Source organism: Lissotriton helveticus, chromosome 12, assembly GCF_964261635.1.
Source record: "Lissotriton helveticus chromosome 12, aLisHel1.1, whole genome shotgun sequence".
Taxonomy (NCBI): Eukaryota; Metazoa; Chordata; class Amphibia; order Caudata; family Salamandridae; genus Lissotriton; species Lissotriton helveticus.
The window spans coordinates 600,308,281-600,325,846 of record NC_136073.1 but is presented as its reverse complement, the minus strand read 5'-3'; positions in this window follow the sequence as shown (position 1 = coordinate 600,325,846).

Here is a 17,566-nt window from a genome sequence, read left to right as displayed (position 1 = left end):
CTCCCCTCCCCACTCGCCACCCCGCTCCCGCCTCCCAGCTGCTCCTCCCTCGCTCCGCCTCTCCCACGACGCCATTTATGGCGGAGTCCACGGGTACGCGCAGCGGGTGCGCCAAAGGCAAGCCCGTCTACGCCCATCCGCGCCTGGACCGCGCCCAGCGCCACACCCCCTGACCCCCGTCGATGCCATCCCACCCGCTGGACGTACGACGCAGCCACCCTCAGCGCACTCAACACCGGCCGCCTCCCCGGCTGCCACCGAGCCACTCTAGGACGCACCCACGGACCCTTCACCTGCCAATCCTGCAAGTTCTCCTGCATCCGGACCTGCAACTCACCTGCACCCGACAAGCCGAGCGCCAACGGCAACCACCTGAAGTGCATCCTGCTCAACACCCGCTCCGTCCACAGGCACGCCGTGGAACTATGGAACCTGCTCGACACCACTTCTCCGGACATCGCCTTCCTCACGGAGACCTGGATGAACGCCTCCTCAGCACCCGACATCGCCATAGCCATCCCGGACGGCTACAAGATCATCCGGAGGGACCGCGTCAACCAGACTGGAGGAGGCATCGCCATCGTCCACAAGAAAACCATCCGCATCAATACCAACTCCGACGACACCCTCACAAAAGCCGAACACCTTCACTTCCAGATACACACCGACTCCAAAACCACACTCAGAGTCACCCTTGTCTACAGACCCCCAGGACCCCGCACACAATTCAGCGAAGACATCGCAGACTTCATCAGCCCACACGCCCTCCCCTCCGCTGACTACATCCTCCTAGGGGACCTCAACTTCCACCTGGAGAACAACAACGACAACAACACCATCAACCTGCTGGACAACCTCGCCAACCTCGGACTCAAGCAACTGGTGAACACCCCGACCCACTACGCCGGACACACGCTTGACCCAATCTTCTCCTCCAGCAAGCACATCTCCTTCAGCCACTCCACCGGACTCCACTGGACATACCACAGCTGCGTCCACTTCAGCTTCAGAAAGACCACGACTCACCACCTCCTACAACAGGTTCCCCGCAGGAACTGGAACAAGATCACCACCGACCAGCTTACCACATCACTAAACCAGAACCCTCCTACCAGATCAACAGACCCCAACCAAGCAGCCCTTAACCTCGCACAGTGAATCACCAACTGCACCGACGACCTCGCACCCTTGAAAACCCATTCCAGCACGACCGAAAGCAAGAAAGTCCCATGGTTCAATGACGAACTCAAGAACTCCAAGAAGAGCTGCCGCACCCTCGAGAAAGCCTGGCGAAAGAACCCAACCGCAGACAACATGACCGCCCTCAGGCACGCCACCCGCAAACACCACCGGCTGATCCACACCACCAAGAAGTCAGCATTCAAGGAACGACTTGACAACAACGCACACAACAGCAAGGAGCTCTTCAACATCGTCAAGGAGCTCTCCAACCCCAGCACCGGAACCAACGACATCACTCCCTCACAAGACCTCTGCGACTCACTCGCCTCGTTCTTCCACAGCAAGATCGCAGACATACACAACAGCTTCGGCGAACAGTCAACGCACCCAACCATACCACCAACGCCCCCCACCACCACCCTCCGGGCCTGGACCCCAGTCAGCACAGAAGACACCATCCACACGATGAACACCATCCACTCCGGATCGCCAACCGACCCATGCCCCCACCACGTCTTCAACAAGGCCGACTCCATCATCGCCCGCCAACTCCGGGACATCATCAACTGCTCCTTCGACACCGCCACCTTCCCGGAGAGCTGGAAGCATGCCGAGCTCAGCACCCTCCTGAAGAAACCATCGGCAGACCCCACGGACCTCAAGAATTACCGCCCCATCTCGCTCCTCCCCTTTCCAGCCAAAGTCATCGAGAAGACCGTCAACAGACAGCTTGCCGCCTTCCTCGAGACGAATGGATCCCTTGACCACTCGCAGTCCGGCTTCCGACCAACCACAGCACCGAAACCGCCCTCATCGCAGCCACTGACGACATCCAAACCCTGCTCTACAACGGGGAAACAGCGGCCCTCATCCTCCTGGACCTCTCCGCAGCGTTTGATACTGTCTGCCACCGCACCCTAGTACAACGCCTCAGCAACGTCGGAATCCAAGAGAAGGCACTGGAGTGGATCATCTCATTCCTCACCGGAAGAACCCAGAGGGTCCGCCTCCCCCCGTTCAGATCCGAGGCCACCGAAGTCATCTGCGGCGTACCACAAGGATCATCACTCAGCCCCACCCTCTTCAACGTGTACATGAGACCCCTCGCAGCCATCTCACGCGATCACAGCCTCAACATCATCTCCTTCGCCGATGACACCCAGCTGATCCTCTCCCTCACCAACGACCTCAACACCGCCAGAACCAACCTACATGAAGGGATGAAAGAAGTAGCTGAGTGGATGAAGAACAGCCGCTTGAAACTGAACTCAGACAAGACAGAAGTCCTCATCCTTGGATCATCACCGTCTGCCTGGGACGACTCCTGGTGGCCCCCGGCCCTAGGCAGCGCACCCAAACCAACGGACCACGCTCGCAACCTGGGCTTCATCCTGGACTCCTCCCTATTGATGACCAGACAAGTCAACGCTGTCTCGTCATCGTGTTTCAACATCCTACGCATGCTCCGTAAGATCTTCCGATGGATCCCCACCGAAACCAGGAAGACGGTCACCCAGGCACTTGTCACCAGCAGACTGGATTACGGAAACACCCTCTACACCAGAACCACAGCCAAACTGCAGAAAAGACTCCAACGCATCCAGAACGCCTCCGCACGACTCTTTCTGGACATCCCCCGTCACAACCACATCTCCGGACACCTGAAAGACCTGCACTGGCTCCCCGTCGGCAAAAGAATCACGTTCCGCCACCTCACCCACGCACACAAAGCCCTCCACGACCTAGGCCCTGGGTACCTCAACAGCCGCCTGACCTTCTACACTCCCACCCGGCAACTACGATCGACCAGCCACGCCCTCGCTGTCATTCCACGCATTCGAAGAGCCACCATGGGAGGAAGATCCTTCTCCTACCTGGCAGCCAAGACCTGGAATTCCCTCCCCATCCACCTCCGTCTTACCCAAGACCACCTCTCCTTCAGGAAGCAACTCAAGAACTGGCTGTTCGAGCAGTAGCGCCCCCCCCCCCCCTCCAAAGCGCCTTGAGACCCTCCGGGTGAGTAGCGCGCTATACAAATTTCTTGATTGATTGATTGATTGGTAATGAAGATTACCGGTAGGTAATAAGACAGTTTGCAGCTGCAGGATTCCCTACACTTGAAGGGGCCCCCTCGGCCCCACACTTAAAAGAGTGCTGAAGCACAGGCATGAGCAATGCATCAGTTCTGTTTAGCTTCAGCCTTTCTTTGGGCAGGTAGCTGTGTTCTGAAAGGTCTCCACACAAAAAAGAAACAATTGCAAATTATAGCTTTTGTTTCTTTCTGGTGCACAGAGGCCTGGAATGAGAGGCACCCCAGGATTTATCAGTGAATCTGAGCACTGGGGTGGAGAAAGAAACAGTGGTCAGAGCAGCAAAGAAAAAGGTCAGAAGGAAGTTCAAAGGAAGAAGCAATGCTGAGAGGGAGAGATAGGTGATAGAACTCTGTGTGTAAATGTGTGTGCGCACAAAGGGGCTTACCCCGCCCACCCCTCCCCTGCAGGAGGCCAAGGGACCCCTCAGCCATGCACCTTGCTTGTCCTGATATTCAGCAAACAGCAACTTGCTCTTTTCTTTGTGCAGAGTGCAATAAGTTGACACTGCCCTGAAGAAATGTAAGTAACACTGTATTGTTACATTTTAGGAAGCCACTGATTCCACAGGAAGCCAGGCCAGGGGTTTTGTAATTGCAGGAGAGGGTGGAGGGCTTTTGCAGAAGGCCGGGATGGATGACTAAAGCAGGATTCAGTGATTGTCTGTGGACCCTCCCACATCCAGCCTGCAGCCCCAGTCCAGTATCGGAGTCAGACTACAGAGGTGGCAAGCAGCACTGAGCAGCAGGCTTTCACCCGGTCATGTTGGCATCCTTCAGAAGCTGAAGGGCTGTGATTCCTGGGGGTTAAAGAAATAGTGAGGCTAGCGCTGGACTAACTGGGGTCACCCAAACAAGTGAGTCCACCGACAGCCCTTTTCTTTCTATCGTGATGTAATAAAGGGAGGCATGGAGTAACTGACAGGCCCTGGGGGTACTGGGCCGATACCATAGCATTTATTATGCCTCAACACCTGGTCACACCAGACTTAACAAAAACCCCAGAAGCCCCACTGGGGCCCCTGCAAGTACTGAACAAAGGCAACTGTTTTAACAATGCCTGATAGCGGGTGGAATCTGGGTATGAGTGACTCCTTGTATTGCTTGGTCTGCTTTTCAGCGGTAGGTTCTGCCCTGCCCCCAAAAGTGAGGTCTGCTCAAGGAAATGCACCTGCATTAGGATTTCCAACCTCAAGCAGAATAACATTTACCACATATGTGGATTGCACATGTTGCTCTGGGAGGTAGACGAGAACCAAGCCAGGTTCGGATCCTGTGACTCTGGCAGTGGCGCTCTGGGCTCAGACTGTCAGTGTCTAGGTAAGGTGGCCTTATGGCTCAAAGCCCTGGCCTGCAGCTCTATCCCAATGATCCACTGAATAGTGGGCATTACTCCTTCATAAATATTGAAAGCTGGGTGAAAAAGATGGGACAGCTTTTCTGTTTTTCAAACGGCATTAAAATGAGTGCACTGCACTTCCTTAAAATGTTTTCTTTTCAAGTTGTAGGAAAGCACTGAAAACTTGTGTAAAAGCTCTCACAGCTCTGCTACTCAGAATAAAGCAAACATTTAAAATGAAATAGTCACGCTGCATTCAATGTACTTAGTCCTAGTGTCTTCCCATCACCTTGCAAATTTCTACGCCCAACACAATATCTCTCTTTTTCCCTGTTGGTTGCCTCACTTTTTATTCTTTGGGTTACTTGATCTCCGCTATCTCCTAACGTGTAGTTTTCATCCTGCTTTCTTTCCTCCCCTCTGTCTAGCTTCTACTATGATGTCCTGTTCTTTTGTTCCTCATTCTTCCATATAGCCCCCTTCATGCACTGTGAATGACCCTCATTTCAGGTAATCTTACTCTCTAGACAACATCTGCTCAGAGATGGACACTCTTAACCCTCCATATCCCCATTCTCTTTCTAGCTCTTTTGTTTCTTTCTCTTTTTTTTTCCTTTCTTGTTTTCTTCTCTTTTTCATAAATGTCCCTCCTTTCTGCCCTTAGCTTTCTGACCTGTTTCTCGCACTCATTCCTTTATCTCTTTGCCAACATTCTTGACTTTCTAAGTAGTCTTTCTCTCCCTTTATCCCTAACTCTTTCACTTACTCTCTCTCATACACATTATTTAAGAGTTCTCCTCTATTACTCAGACTCTCTCTACCCACTTTTTGTTATGACTGTCCTTCTCGATCTCCTTTTCTTTCTCTTTCTTTGACTGTATCATCTTGCATCCTCTTTCAGTCTCTCTTTCCTCTTATACATCCGTTATGGCCTGCTGTCTATCGCTGTTTGACTGCTCTTATTTTCTTGCTGCTTCTTTCCTCCTGTATTGTTTCTCGTCAATGATGATCACTCTCTCCACCTCTCTTACAGCAGCCTCCTCTTTATGAATGTGTTTGGTCTAACTATGATTCTAACTCATGCACTGCAATACATATTTCATTATGTTACCTTGATTGTTCATTTTTGTCTCCCCCCACTCTATTCCCTTGTATTAGTTCCTTGGCTCATCTAATTGGTGTCTGGAGGGTTGCAGAATAAATGAGTGTGCCAGTTAACTGTCACTGTGCTTAATGGCAGGGGCATTATAATAGCCCCTACAGCGCGCAGGCTCGGAGCTCCAGGGGGCCACCTCTGGCACTGTGCATTTGCAGTAGGCCCTTGCCCTGAGACAGGCCTAGACTGGCCGTACCTGGGGTTTTCCTGGGGGCGGTTTTGTTACGGGGCGATTTTGCTTTTGGGGATCTATATTACATCATGCCACCCGACCCATAAAAGGTGTTTGGCGTGGCCTAAATGCCAGCTTTAGAAGTAGCAGCACTGGGGTTAAACTAAACGCCATTGTCCCTCTTTTATTTCCAAGTCAGTCATCACGGAAATAAAAGAAACACAACGTCACTCTGCGCTCACTGACGATAGCACATGGCACAACCTGTAGCGGAGCGGAGAGCCAGTCTGACCCTGTAAAAGGTCATTGCGCTTGTTGGATTTGCAGGATGAAAGGTGTTTAGTAGGCTGCCGCAGTAGAAGGTCTTGCGGCGGGCTTAGTAAATAGGCACGCACTGCAAGGCAAGGTTGAGCACCAGGACGGCCGGGCCCTGTGTCATCATAACAGCAAAATGTCAGCAGTCCCAGTTATTTATATGGAGGAGTTTAGCGCGCATCTGTACCGAGTTAGACCGGTTAAGCATTACAAGCACACTTTTAAGGCCAGGGAGAATTCAGATGCAGCCTAATCACCTGCTGATTTCCTCCTTGAAATATAAATTAAACATGCTAATATGTACATCATTGTTTGGCGGAGGCCACACAAAGTCGACCGGCGTCTTATGTTGTTGCAGCTGTTGGCATGCATGCTTCTTCCATAAATACTTCATGCCTCTCAGGATAATAAAAGAGACTTGCTGCAAAGGGCGGCAGTTTGAACAAGTCATCTTAGTATGTTTTACTTTTTGAGTAACATTACTGTGTCATAGGCCATGATATTAAGCTGAATACAGATTCAGATGAAACCACTAATCAGTGAGTGCAACATGCACTGTATGAGTTGGATGTATTTGCTATTTCAGCCATTGATGTATGCTTGTAGTGGTGAGAGCCTCTCTGCTACATCTTTTCACTGATCTGGCACTGGCTTTGTCATCTAACTGTATATGCTATAGCTAAGGTGGAGGATGAACCTAGGGTAGAGGCCCCTGCTTCTGCACTTCTGCAGCTCTTCTGTACAGTATGAGACCATGAGCCTTAATCCGAGACCCAGCCGCACTATAACCAAGGGTCACCCCAGTGTTGACTGCTCAGTGTTAAGGATCTGACTCTTGTGAGCCAGTCTACCTGTCCATGACACGTTTCTGCGACTCTGCTCTCCTGCCTGTCCACACAACATGCCCTCAGCACCTTTGCTAATTGTTGTCTGCCTTCGTCAGACTGCAGGAACAATATTTTCTTAGCAAAACTGTCGACATTATTTTGATTAAATAAAAAAATGAAAAACCTTTGGAACGTTGTTCCAGATAGATCTCCCCCCCTCTCTTTGACTCTGAAATGAACAAATATACTTAGATTACGCAAAAAGAGTGCGTCTGCAGGCAGAAAAGCACCTCCAGCACTTTCCACTAACTTTTGTGTAGGCTGCCACCTCCACTAATTACTTTTTTATCGGCTTGGGCTGCACTGCTCTGGTGCAGACCGGTTTTTCAAATGACTATGATCTTTTTAGCCTGGGTTATCAGTGCGTCTGTCCATGGTTGGTCATTTAGCACTGTAGGCGATTTGCTTTTAGAACTGTCAGCTCTAAAATCTACACTTGTTAAAATTCAGCAGCTACTTGAAATACAAAGCTACTCTTGCTACTTTTTCTTTCTGTGCCTCCTCGGAAAGAAATGCAAATGTTGAGTCTCTCAGGGGTGTCCAACATAGGTCCAGGAGAACCGGATCAATGCAAGATAATCAGCTATCCATGCGCTATGTAAACAAATGCAATTTAGAATCATTTTATGTTGATGTCTTCTATTTGGAAATCCTAAAAATTTGGCAAGGTCCTGGCTCTCCTGGACCTACCTTGTATGTCCCTGTAGTTTCTACAGCGCAATGTCTGCCTTTCCGTCATAACACAGTCTTGAAGTGGTTCTTGTCCTTGCTAATGTGCTAAGGATTATAAAATACACAATGTAGCTATTTTGAGAACAAATGACTAAGGATACTATGGTTTGCTACCAAGTTAGTAACATGTCAGTTCAAATACGCAAGCCACCATTGACTGTGATATTTATTAGAAAGAGACAAGGAAAGTTATCGCTGCTAGCGCTTCGCGCTCTTCGTGCTCTTCGTGCTGACATCGCTTTTTTTTTAGTTTGAAGTTTAATAAAGTATAAAGAAGCAAAGACAGAAAATGAAGAAACAATCATAAGTTATAAAACACAAGAAATCTCTCTTACAAAAAAGTAGAACTGATTAATAAATCTATACAGAAAAATATGGCAAACAATAATGTACATGAACACAGGGGGATTGAGGTATAACCTGTAGAATAAAAGTACATAAGTGATATGAAAAAAACATTAAATGCAATTAAGAAAATGCAATCACGGTGGTTTTTGGACTTCAACAATGCGGACTTGAGAAGTAGTTGGGATCTTGACAACTCTGGATAAATACTCGGTGAGGGGAAGCCATAAAAGATCACGTTTGATTGCAAGGGAAATGGGGGAAACAAAAGTAGTGTCTAGACCAGGGGTACTCATAGTACGGCCCGCGGGCCGCCAGCGGCCCGGCAAGCCTTCATTGGCGGCCCGCGGACCTTGCACACATCCTACCAGTGATTTTTATTTTTTTTTTAATTGTCAGCAAACCCCGCCGGTTGGACTCCGAGAGACTCTGCTCTCTGGGGGCTGGGCGATGTTCCAGTAATAGAGTGGAGATGCAGGGGCGCTAAGGAGAGGCAAAACACAACAAAGCCTCATTTGCAAGTAAATGGTCTTTAAAAGACCTTGAAGTACTCGGGCCGTACTATGAGTACCCCTGGGCTAGAGATAGCACCACATTAAATTGTGGCAACTCCGGCAGAGGGCGACTTGCGTGTCCTACCCCAGGCAGACATAACAGTTCTTAATTTAGGAAGACGAGCCGGCGGGGACGGGCTTCTCATGACTTTTGACTTTATGCTGGCGAGGAAATGGCCATTTCCAACCGGCGCAGAGCAACAAAAACAAGACTTTGAATTTATGCGGGGTGTGTTGTTTGTGTGATGTTTTGCCAGTGCGGTGTTTGCTAGCTGTGGTGATTTATAAACTGTGAGGATTAAGAAGAGAGGTTTATATTTGTCAATAGACGCACAAGATGCGACCCCTGTCTCATGGAACGAGAGCCACTGGCGTTTTGAAATAATTTGCAGATGCTAAAAATGGATCTTTGCGCAAATACACTTTTATATATTATTTTATGTATTTTTGTTTAAGTTTTGATTTATTGTGTGCGTGTCTGTATCCTTATATGTCCTCAGCTTGAGTAAGACACCGCCGGTTGGACTCCGAGAGACTCTGCTCTCTGGGGGCTGGGCAATGTTCCGGTAATAGAGTGGAGATGCAGGGGCGCTAAGGAGAGGCGAAACACAACAAAGCCTCATTTGCAAGTAAATGGTCTTTAAAAGACCAGTGAAGTACTCGGGTGCGGCTCTGTGTGTGCCCGGGGAAGCTGTCTGAGACCGGCTGCCACACGGGGAGGGGGGGGGGGAGTGAGAGGGGGGAGAGGGGTCGGGGAATTTGCTGAAGCCCTTTCGGCCAGGCTCTGGGCTGGCATGGGTGCACACTGCACACTTACATGTGCAGGAATGGCAAAAATGATTCCTCAAACCGTGACCATCCCACGAACACATCATTGAAATAGCTCACCTCACAGAGCAAGCACGTGTACATGGGCATTTAACATTTTTAATTGTTTATGATTGGAATAAAGAGGCTACGAAACTTATAAATAAAAATAAATAAATAAAGCACAACACATTTTAGGTGGTCACAATTCAGTTCATCACGAGAAGAATCAGGAATGTCGTGCAACTTCACATAAAGCTGCTTTGTGTTACTTCTCCGTCATGGGAGGGCCTCAATCTACAAATGAATGTTGCTGAACACTTGGTAAGATCACACACAGCCCTACTAAGTATTTTCAATTAGTACACGAGCTTTCAATTTGTGAGATATGCTAATTGTACTTGCAAAGTATCTTTTTTTTTTAATGCACTAAATTACGATTTTGACAGCATTGTTTTCACCTACATTTGCCCACTAAGTACACAGATACTGAAGGGGAATCATACATATCCCTGTACTTTTATGGTTCACAACCAAGCATACCTCTCCCCAGGACTGTTGCTGCTTCCCGTGGTACTCATAGTGAGGCGGGCAGGCTTTCCTTGGCAGCCCACTGACCTTGCAGTTAATGTACCCATGGCCCTCCAGAAACCCACTTTTACCAGTGACAGAAGAGAGTGGAGAGAGAGAGAGTGGAGAGGAGAGAGAGATGAAGAGAGAGAGAGTGGAGAGAGAGAGGAGAGAAGGAAGAGTGGAGAGAGAGTGGAGAGAGAGAGAGTGGCGAGAAAGAGAGAGAGAGTGGAGAGAGAGGAGAGAAGGAAGAGTGGAGAGCGGGGGAGAGAGAGTGTGGAGAGAGAAAAAGGAGAGAGAGAGTGAGAGGTTGGTGAGAGAGAGTGGAGAGAGACTGACTATCTAAGCGAGAGATAATGATTTACAGAGAGAGAGACTGATTGAGAGAGACTGACTGAGAAAGACTGAGAGAGACTGACAGAGAGAGTGACTGATAGAGAGAGAGAATAACTGACTGACAGAGAGACTGACAGACTAGCTGACTGACTAAGAGAGACTGACTGACAGAGAGATTGACTGATTGGGAGAGGCAGACTGACTAAGAGAGAGACTGACTGAGAGACTGATTGACTGACAAAGAGAGACTGACTGAGAGAGACTGACAGACAGAGAGACAGAGTGACTAAGAGAGAGAGACTGACTGACTGAGAGACTGACTGACTAAGAGTAAGACGGACTGGGACAGAGAGACTGACTGACTAGGAGAGAGAGAGACTGACTGACTAGGAGAGAGAGACAGACAGTCTCTCTCTCTCAGCCACTCTCTCTCTCGTAGTCAGTCTCTCTCTCCTAGTCAGTCAGTCTCTCTCTCCTAGTCAGTCAGTCTCTCTGTCCCAGTCCGTCTCACTCGTAGTCAGTCAGTCTCTCAGTCAGTCAGCCAGTCTCTCTCTCTTAGTCACTCTGTCTCTCTGTCTGTCAGTCTCTCTCCCTCAGTCAGTCTCTCTCTGTCAGACAGTCTCTCTCTCTCAGTCACTCTCTCTCTCGCAGTCAGACAGAGAGAGAGACTGACTGACAGAGAGAGACTGACTGAGAGAGTGACTGATAGAGAGAGACTGACTGACAGAGAGAGAGAATAACTGACAGAGAGAGAGACTGACTGACTAGGAGAGAGAGAGAGACTGATTGAGAGAGACTGACTGGGAAAGACTGAGAGAGACTGACATAGAGAGTGACTGATAGAGAGAGAGTAACTGACTGACAGAGAGACTGACAGATTAGCTGACTGACTAAGAGAGGCTGACTGACAGAGAGAGATTGACTGACTGACTGAGAGAGACTTACTGACTGACTGAGAGAGAGAGAGAGACTGTCTGACTGGGAGAGACAGGGACTGACTGACTGACTGAGAGAGACAGAGAGAGAGACTGGCCTCAGCAGTCATGGAGTTTGCTCCAGGAATAAAAAGTAAACCCTTGGAAGTCCTCTTGACTTTATGCAGTTTTTGGTCCATGCCTTTCCACCATTGCGTTTGCAAGACATTGCAGGCTATTGCGGGGCTAAGGATGGGCCAAAAGTAACCCTGTGACGGAATTGGGGTAAAGTGTGTATGAAGCTATGCAATGCCTGTTAAGATTGCATTGTCTACTTTTTTAAACAGAGTTGATTTTTTTACTCTAGTCCCGCCCCCATTGACCCCGCCCCCCACTGACCCCACCCCTACCAGTGCGGCCCTCGGCCACAAACTACATTGTCATTTTGGCCCCCAACAGAAAGTTTGTGAGTACCCATGGTCTAGACGGTGGTTAAAACAGACTGCATTCCACCAAGCATTGAAGGAAACATCATTAGCTTGTTTCCAATGAGATGTAATATGGTGTAAGGCAATGGCTATCAAAAGGTCAATTAATTTATGGTTATGGGACGAATCGGCAAAAATAGGAGAAAGAGAACCTAGAAAAATGTTAACAATGGAGAAGGAAAAAGGAAAATTGAATTTTTTTTTAAACTGGGACCATACCAATTGCCAAAAACGAAAAATGGGAGGACAATCGAACAACATATGCTTCAAATCAGCTGAAGAGCAGGGACAGGACCAACAAGTGGAGGGAGTGTCTGAGGAAAACGATGACAGAAGTAATGGGGTAAATAATATACGATTATAAACAAAAAATATGGTTTGGGTAGTGTTAGCAGCTCTGGATGTACTATGAATTTTTGACCAAACTTTATCCCATAAAGTGAAGGACCAAACTTGAGATAAATCTTTTTCCCAAGCCAACTCAACCCTAGATTTGATACGATCAGTAAAAGATTGAATAGATTTATAGAGAAAAGAAGCAGACTGATCAAGTAAATTGGAAACAGGGAGATATGCTGTAGGGATAGAATTTGTAGCAGGAAGTGAAGAAAGGTATTGGGTAAGAGAGGGAATCAGTGACAAATATCGTGCACGAGAAGAGGAGGGCAACGAGAATTGTTTTTGGAGGTCCTGAAAAGGAAGAGGTTGATTACCCGAAAGAAGTTGAGAAATCCATTTTAAACCAAGAGAATGCCAGGTTTTCCAAAATAATGAGCGATTACGAATTTTGAGGTGTTTATTATGCCAAATAGGTTGGATATGGGTGGAGGAAGCAGATGGATAAGAGGATGGTAAGTAAGGTTGAAGAAGAGAACGAGAACGGGAGCTAATGGGGGAGCGAAGAGACGTTACGTTAGAAGTGAAGGAAAGGAAAGAACCTCACTAAAATCAAAAGGATGAAGGAAAGAAGATTCTAACTTTAGCCAAAGAGGGGGATAAAAAGGAAGGTCCGAAGAGAGCCAACGCAGAGCTTGCTTTAATGAAAAAGCGTTATGATAAGATTTGAAGTTAGGAAATGTAACCCCTCCTAGTGATTTATCTCTTTTCAAAGCAGAAAGGGCTATTCGAGATTTCTTACCCTTCCACAAAAATTTGAGCAGAATAGAGTCTATCGACTTGAAGTAATGGTCTGGAATGTGAATGGGAATCATAGAGGTGGAATAAAGTACTAGAGGTGCCAACATCATTTTGATGGAGTCAAGACGGCCCCACCAAGAAAGGAAGAGAGGGTTCCAGCGAGTAATAGCCGCATTAAGTTTAACAGAAAGTGAATCAAAATTGAACTTAAGAGTATCTGAGAGACGAGGAGCAAACCAAACACCTAAATATTTAATCTTAGAAGGCTGCCAAGAAAAGCCAGAGTTATCAAAGAGATGTTTTTGACAGAGAGGGTTTAAGGGCAAGATTTCACATTTATCAATATTAAGACGGTAACCAGAAACATTAGAAAAAGAGGAAACTTGATTTAAAAAGAAAGGTAAAGTGGATTGTGGGTCCGAACAGTATAATAAAATATCATCAGCGTAGACTGATAGTTTAACTTGTTGTTGGGAGCCATAATGAAAACCAGAAATATTTTCATCAATTCTGATCTTAGTCAAAAAGGGTTCTAAAGCTAAAACAAACAAAAGAGGGGATAAGGGGCAACCTTGACGTACACCCCGTTGAAGGGGAAAATAATCGGATGTCATACCGTTTGCAAAAATTGAAGCATGAGGGCTAGAATAAAGTAAAGAAATAAGAGAAATGAATTTAGGTGAAAAACCGATCCAACGAAGAGCTTGAAACATAAAGTCCCATCCTATTCTATCGAAAGCCTTTTCGGCGTCAAGAGAGATGGCAGCCAATGGATAAGAAAGGGAGGGAGCTTTACTCAAAATATTAAAGAAAACACGGGAGTTATCTGACGATAAACGACCTTTAACAAAGCCTGATTGTTCTGGGCCAATAATATTTGGTAATAGGGGATCCAATCTAAGAGCTAAAATTTTGGCGAAAATTTTATAATCTGTGTTTACAAGGGAAATGGGGCGATAATTTTTACATAGGGTATGGTCCTTGTCTGGTTTGGGAATTAAACAAATTAGTGCTTCCTGAAAAGTTCCCCGGGAAGATCCAGAATCAACAAAAGATTGAAATAACAGGAGTAGTTTAGGAAGGAGAAGGGAGGAAAAATTATTGTAGAATTCAATAGTGAAACCGTCAGGCCCAGGCGCCTTACCACGACGGAGGACTGAGACAGCATGAGAAATTTCAGAGAGGGAGATATCTGAATCAAGTGATTGAAAATCAACATGAGAGGAGAGAGGGGAAGGAATGCCTTGAAAATAAGTAAGAAGATCAGTGGGATCAGGACTGGATTCAGGAGTATATAAAGTTTGATAAAACGAAACAAATTGATTTAATATGTCCTTATCTTTAAACAGAGAAATTCCAGCCGGTCCATGTAGAGATTCAATCTTTGTTCTTTCTTTTCGTATTTTAAGATAGTTAGCTAGTAATTTGCCCATTTTGTTTTGACCTCCATAATAACGAGAGTTGCGTTTAAGGAGAGAATTAGAGGCTGCATTTGTGGTAAATTTATTAAAATCGAATTTGGCTGAAATAAGTTCACGAAGGGAGGATTCAGAGCTAGAATTATAATAAGCATATTCTAACTTCTTAATTTTATCTAAAAGTTGAGTTGACTTAGAAATTGACTTCTTTTTCTTTTGAGAGACATAATTAATGACAAATCCCCTAATGGCTGCTTTAAATGAGTCCCACACCATGACAAAGGAAGATTCAGGGAGATGATTAAGTGTAAAAAACTCAGTAGCAAAAACCGTAAATTGAGTGCAAAAATCAGAGTCAAGGAGTAAAGAATTATTAAATCTCCAACGTCCTGAGTGAGGAGAGAAGGGAATAAGGTCAATATCAACAAAAACGGGAGCGTGGTCTGAAATTAAGATAGAACCAATGTCTGAGTGAAGGGCAAGTTGAGCTAGGGATTTGCTAAGAAAAAGGTAATCAATACGAGATTGGGAATGGTGGGTAGGGGAATAAAAAGTGTACTCTCGAAGGTCAGGGTTACATAGTCTCCAAATGTCAACTAATGCGTTATTTTGAATAGATGCAGTAAATTGGGAGTGCATTTTGGAGGAAACAAATTTAACTTTAGAATTCCTGTCTAAAATGGGGTCTAGAACTTGATTGCAATCACCACCGAAAATAACATATTGTTCATCAAGCGTAACAAGTTTTTCAGAAATAGCAGGCCAAAACAATTTATCAACCCCTGTGGGAGCATAAACATTGGAAATTACTATTGGAATCTTGTCTATGAGAAGATTTACAAGAACCCAACGACCATTAACATCACATTCTTGAGATGTAACAGAAACTGTTAACTTTTTATGACACAATATAACCGAACCATTTTTCTTACCCAAGGCTGGAGAATGAAAAACATGTCCCACCCAGCAACGTTTGAGTTTTACAGCCTCCTTTTCCGAAAGGTGGGATTCTTGGAGGAGGGCTACATCAGCTTTAAGCCTAGTCAAGTGCGTCAGAACACGCTGACGTTTAATGGGGTTATTTAACCCCTTAACGTTCCAAGTAACTACTCGGAATAGAAATCAAGAATAGAATGATACGGAAAAGAAGATAGAATAGAAAAAATTAGTTGAGATGATAAGAGAATGGTAGCAGGAATGTAGATATAAAGTATGTAAGAGAAATAAATCAAGAAAAAAAAATAATAATTGTGAGAATACAGTGAGAAAGAGGGAGAGAAAAGAGCAAAGAAAGGAGATAGTAAAAGAGAACAGTAGAAAGGACAGAGCAATATAAGAAGAACATAGAAACATACCAACAGATACAGAACGAAGAACGAAGAATGGGGGGTGACGACGCCAGAAGATGATGACACCGACAACGGAACACACGCCACCGAACACCTGAGGAACCAGCAGAGGATTGAATTGGAGGGATGCATGAAATACACCGGGATGAAGAAAGGGGTAGAGCATCTGGAAGAAGACAAAAAATAAGATGAATATTAGAGAAACATACGAAATACAAAATACAAAATACAAAATACAAAATACTAGGGTATGATATAAATCAGCAGAGACGAAGGAACAAAAATATGATACGATAGGATAACGGAAAGGCAAACAGTTCAGTTATGCATGGTTAAACAGGTCTTGCAGTGTCCATGATGTCGGCTTCCTGCTGTCGAAGAAACTCTTGAAGGACTTGTGGATCATCGAAAGTTGTAGTCTTGTCCTTATAGGTCACCTTGAAGAGACAAGGATGAAGCAGCCCAAACCTTGCATTAAGAGCTCGCAGTTGTGGTCTCAAATCAAGGAATTGTTTCCGACGATCAGCTGTCACTTTGGCCACATCCTGAGATAGATATAATCGATGACCTTCCCATATAACTTGTTTTTTAGCTTTTGCTGCTGAAAGAACCTGCAGGAGATCAGTATATTGTAAGAACAGCATGATGACTCCGCGGGGTTTGGTGGAAACTTTAGGACCAAGTCTATGTGCACGTTGTATTTAAGTGAAGAGGAAGGAGGAAGGTTCAGAATTTTCGGTTGAAAGGTTGAAAAAAGGCAGTTGGATTGGATCCCTCTGTAAGTTCAGGAAGTCCATAAAGGCGTAGGTTATTTCTGCGATTACGATTTTCCAACTCCTCCGTCTGCCTCCTCAGGAGAGAAACATCTTTCTCCAAAAGCGAAATCCTAGAACATGAGGTCTGAAGGGACTCCGTGGTTTGTTCTACCAGAAGAACACGCGATTCAAGAGTGGACCATTTGTCGAGGAGAAACTGCAAAGTCTTAGTAGTCTCAGCCATGAAGGGTTTGAGCGCACGAATTTCCTCAAGAATAAGATCCATAGATGCAGAATGTGACGAAGAGCCTGGGGAGGGTGGGTCCTTTTTTAGGCGCTTTGTTGAAGCAGGTTGCAAAAGTTTACTTGAGGAAATAGCTTTTGGAATTGCCCCAGGAGTTAAGTCCGACTTATGAGAAGCAGTATCATCCATGGTTGGAGTCGTGGAGTCAGAATCTGAGGAATGACGTGGTTTGGGCGTCGAAGCAGTAAGCTTGAGGGTACGCAATTTCCCCATGTATTAGTGCCACTACAGACCACAGGAAAAAGTCCGTAGAAATAGTATGCAAAGAATAAACACTGTGGCACGGCACTATTTAATGCGTACAGGAAATGCGCCAAACAAGAATAACAAGGCTGAGGATATGTCGAGTTATTCAATATGGTAGCAGTGTAACATACTGTTCCTCTTCAGGAGAACCGCCATAGATGGTTTGCGCAAAGAAGACACCGCAGCAACTCAATAGGCAGTGTATGTGCATACAAGCGCTGAGACAGCAACTTCGAGGGCACGCAGTTCATCCAATATGTTAATATTACAATGGGACCAGTGTTCGTTAAGAAGACTGCTGTAGCATCACTGTGCAAAGAGAAACACTGTGGTGAACCAACAAGCGTAGCGCATAGTAAAATGCGGTCGAAAAAGGCGCCAACCAGGAAGTTGAAAAGTGAAGAGATGAGGCAGAGTTATCGAAAATGACGCCCACACGTCAAAATATGAAAAGAAGAAAACAGCAACTGA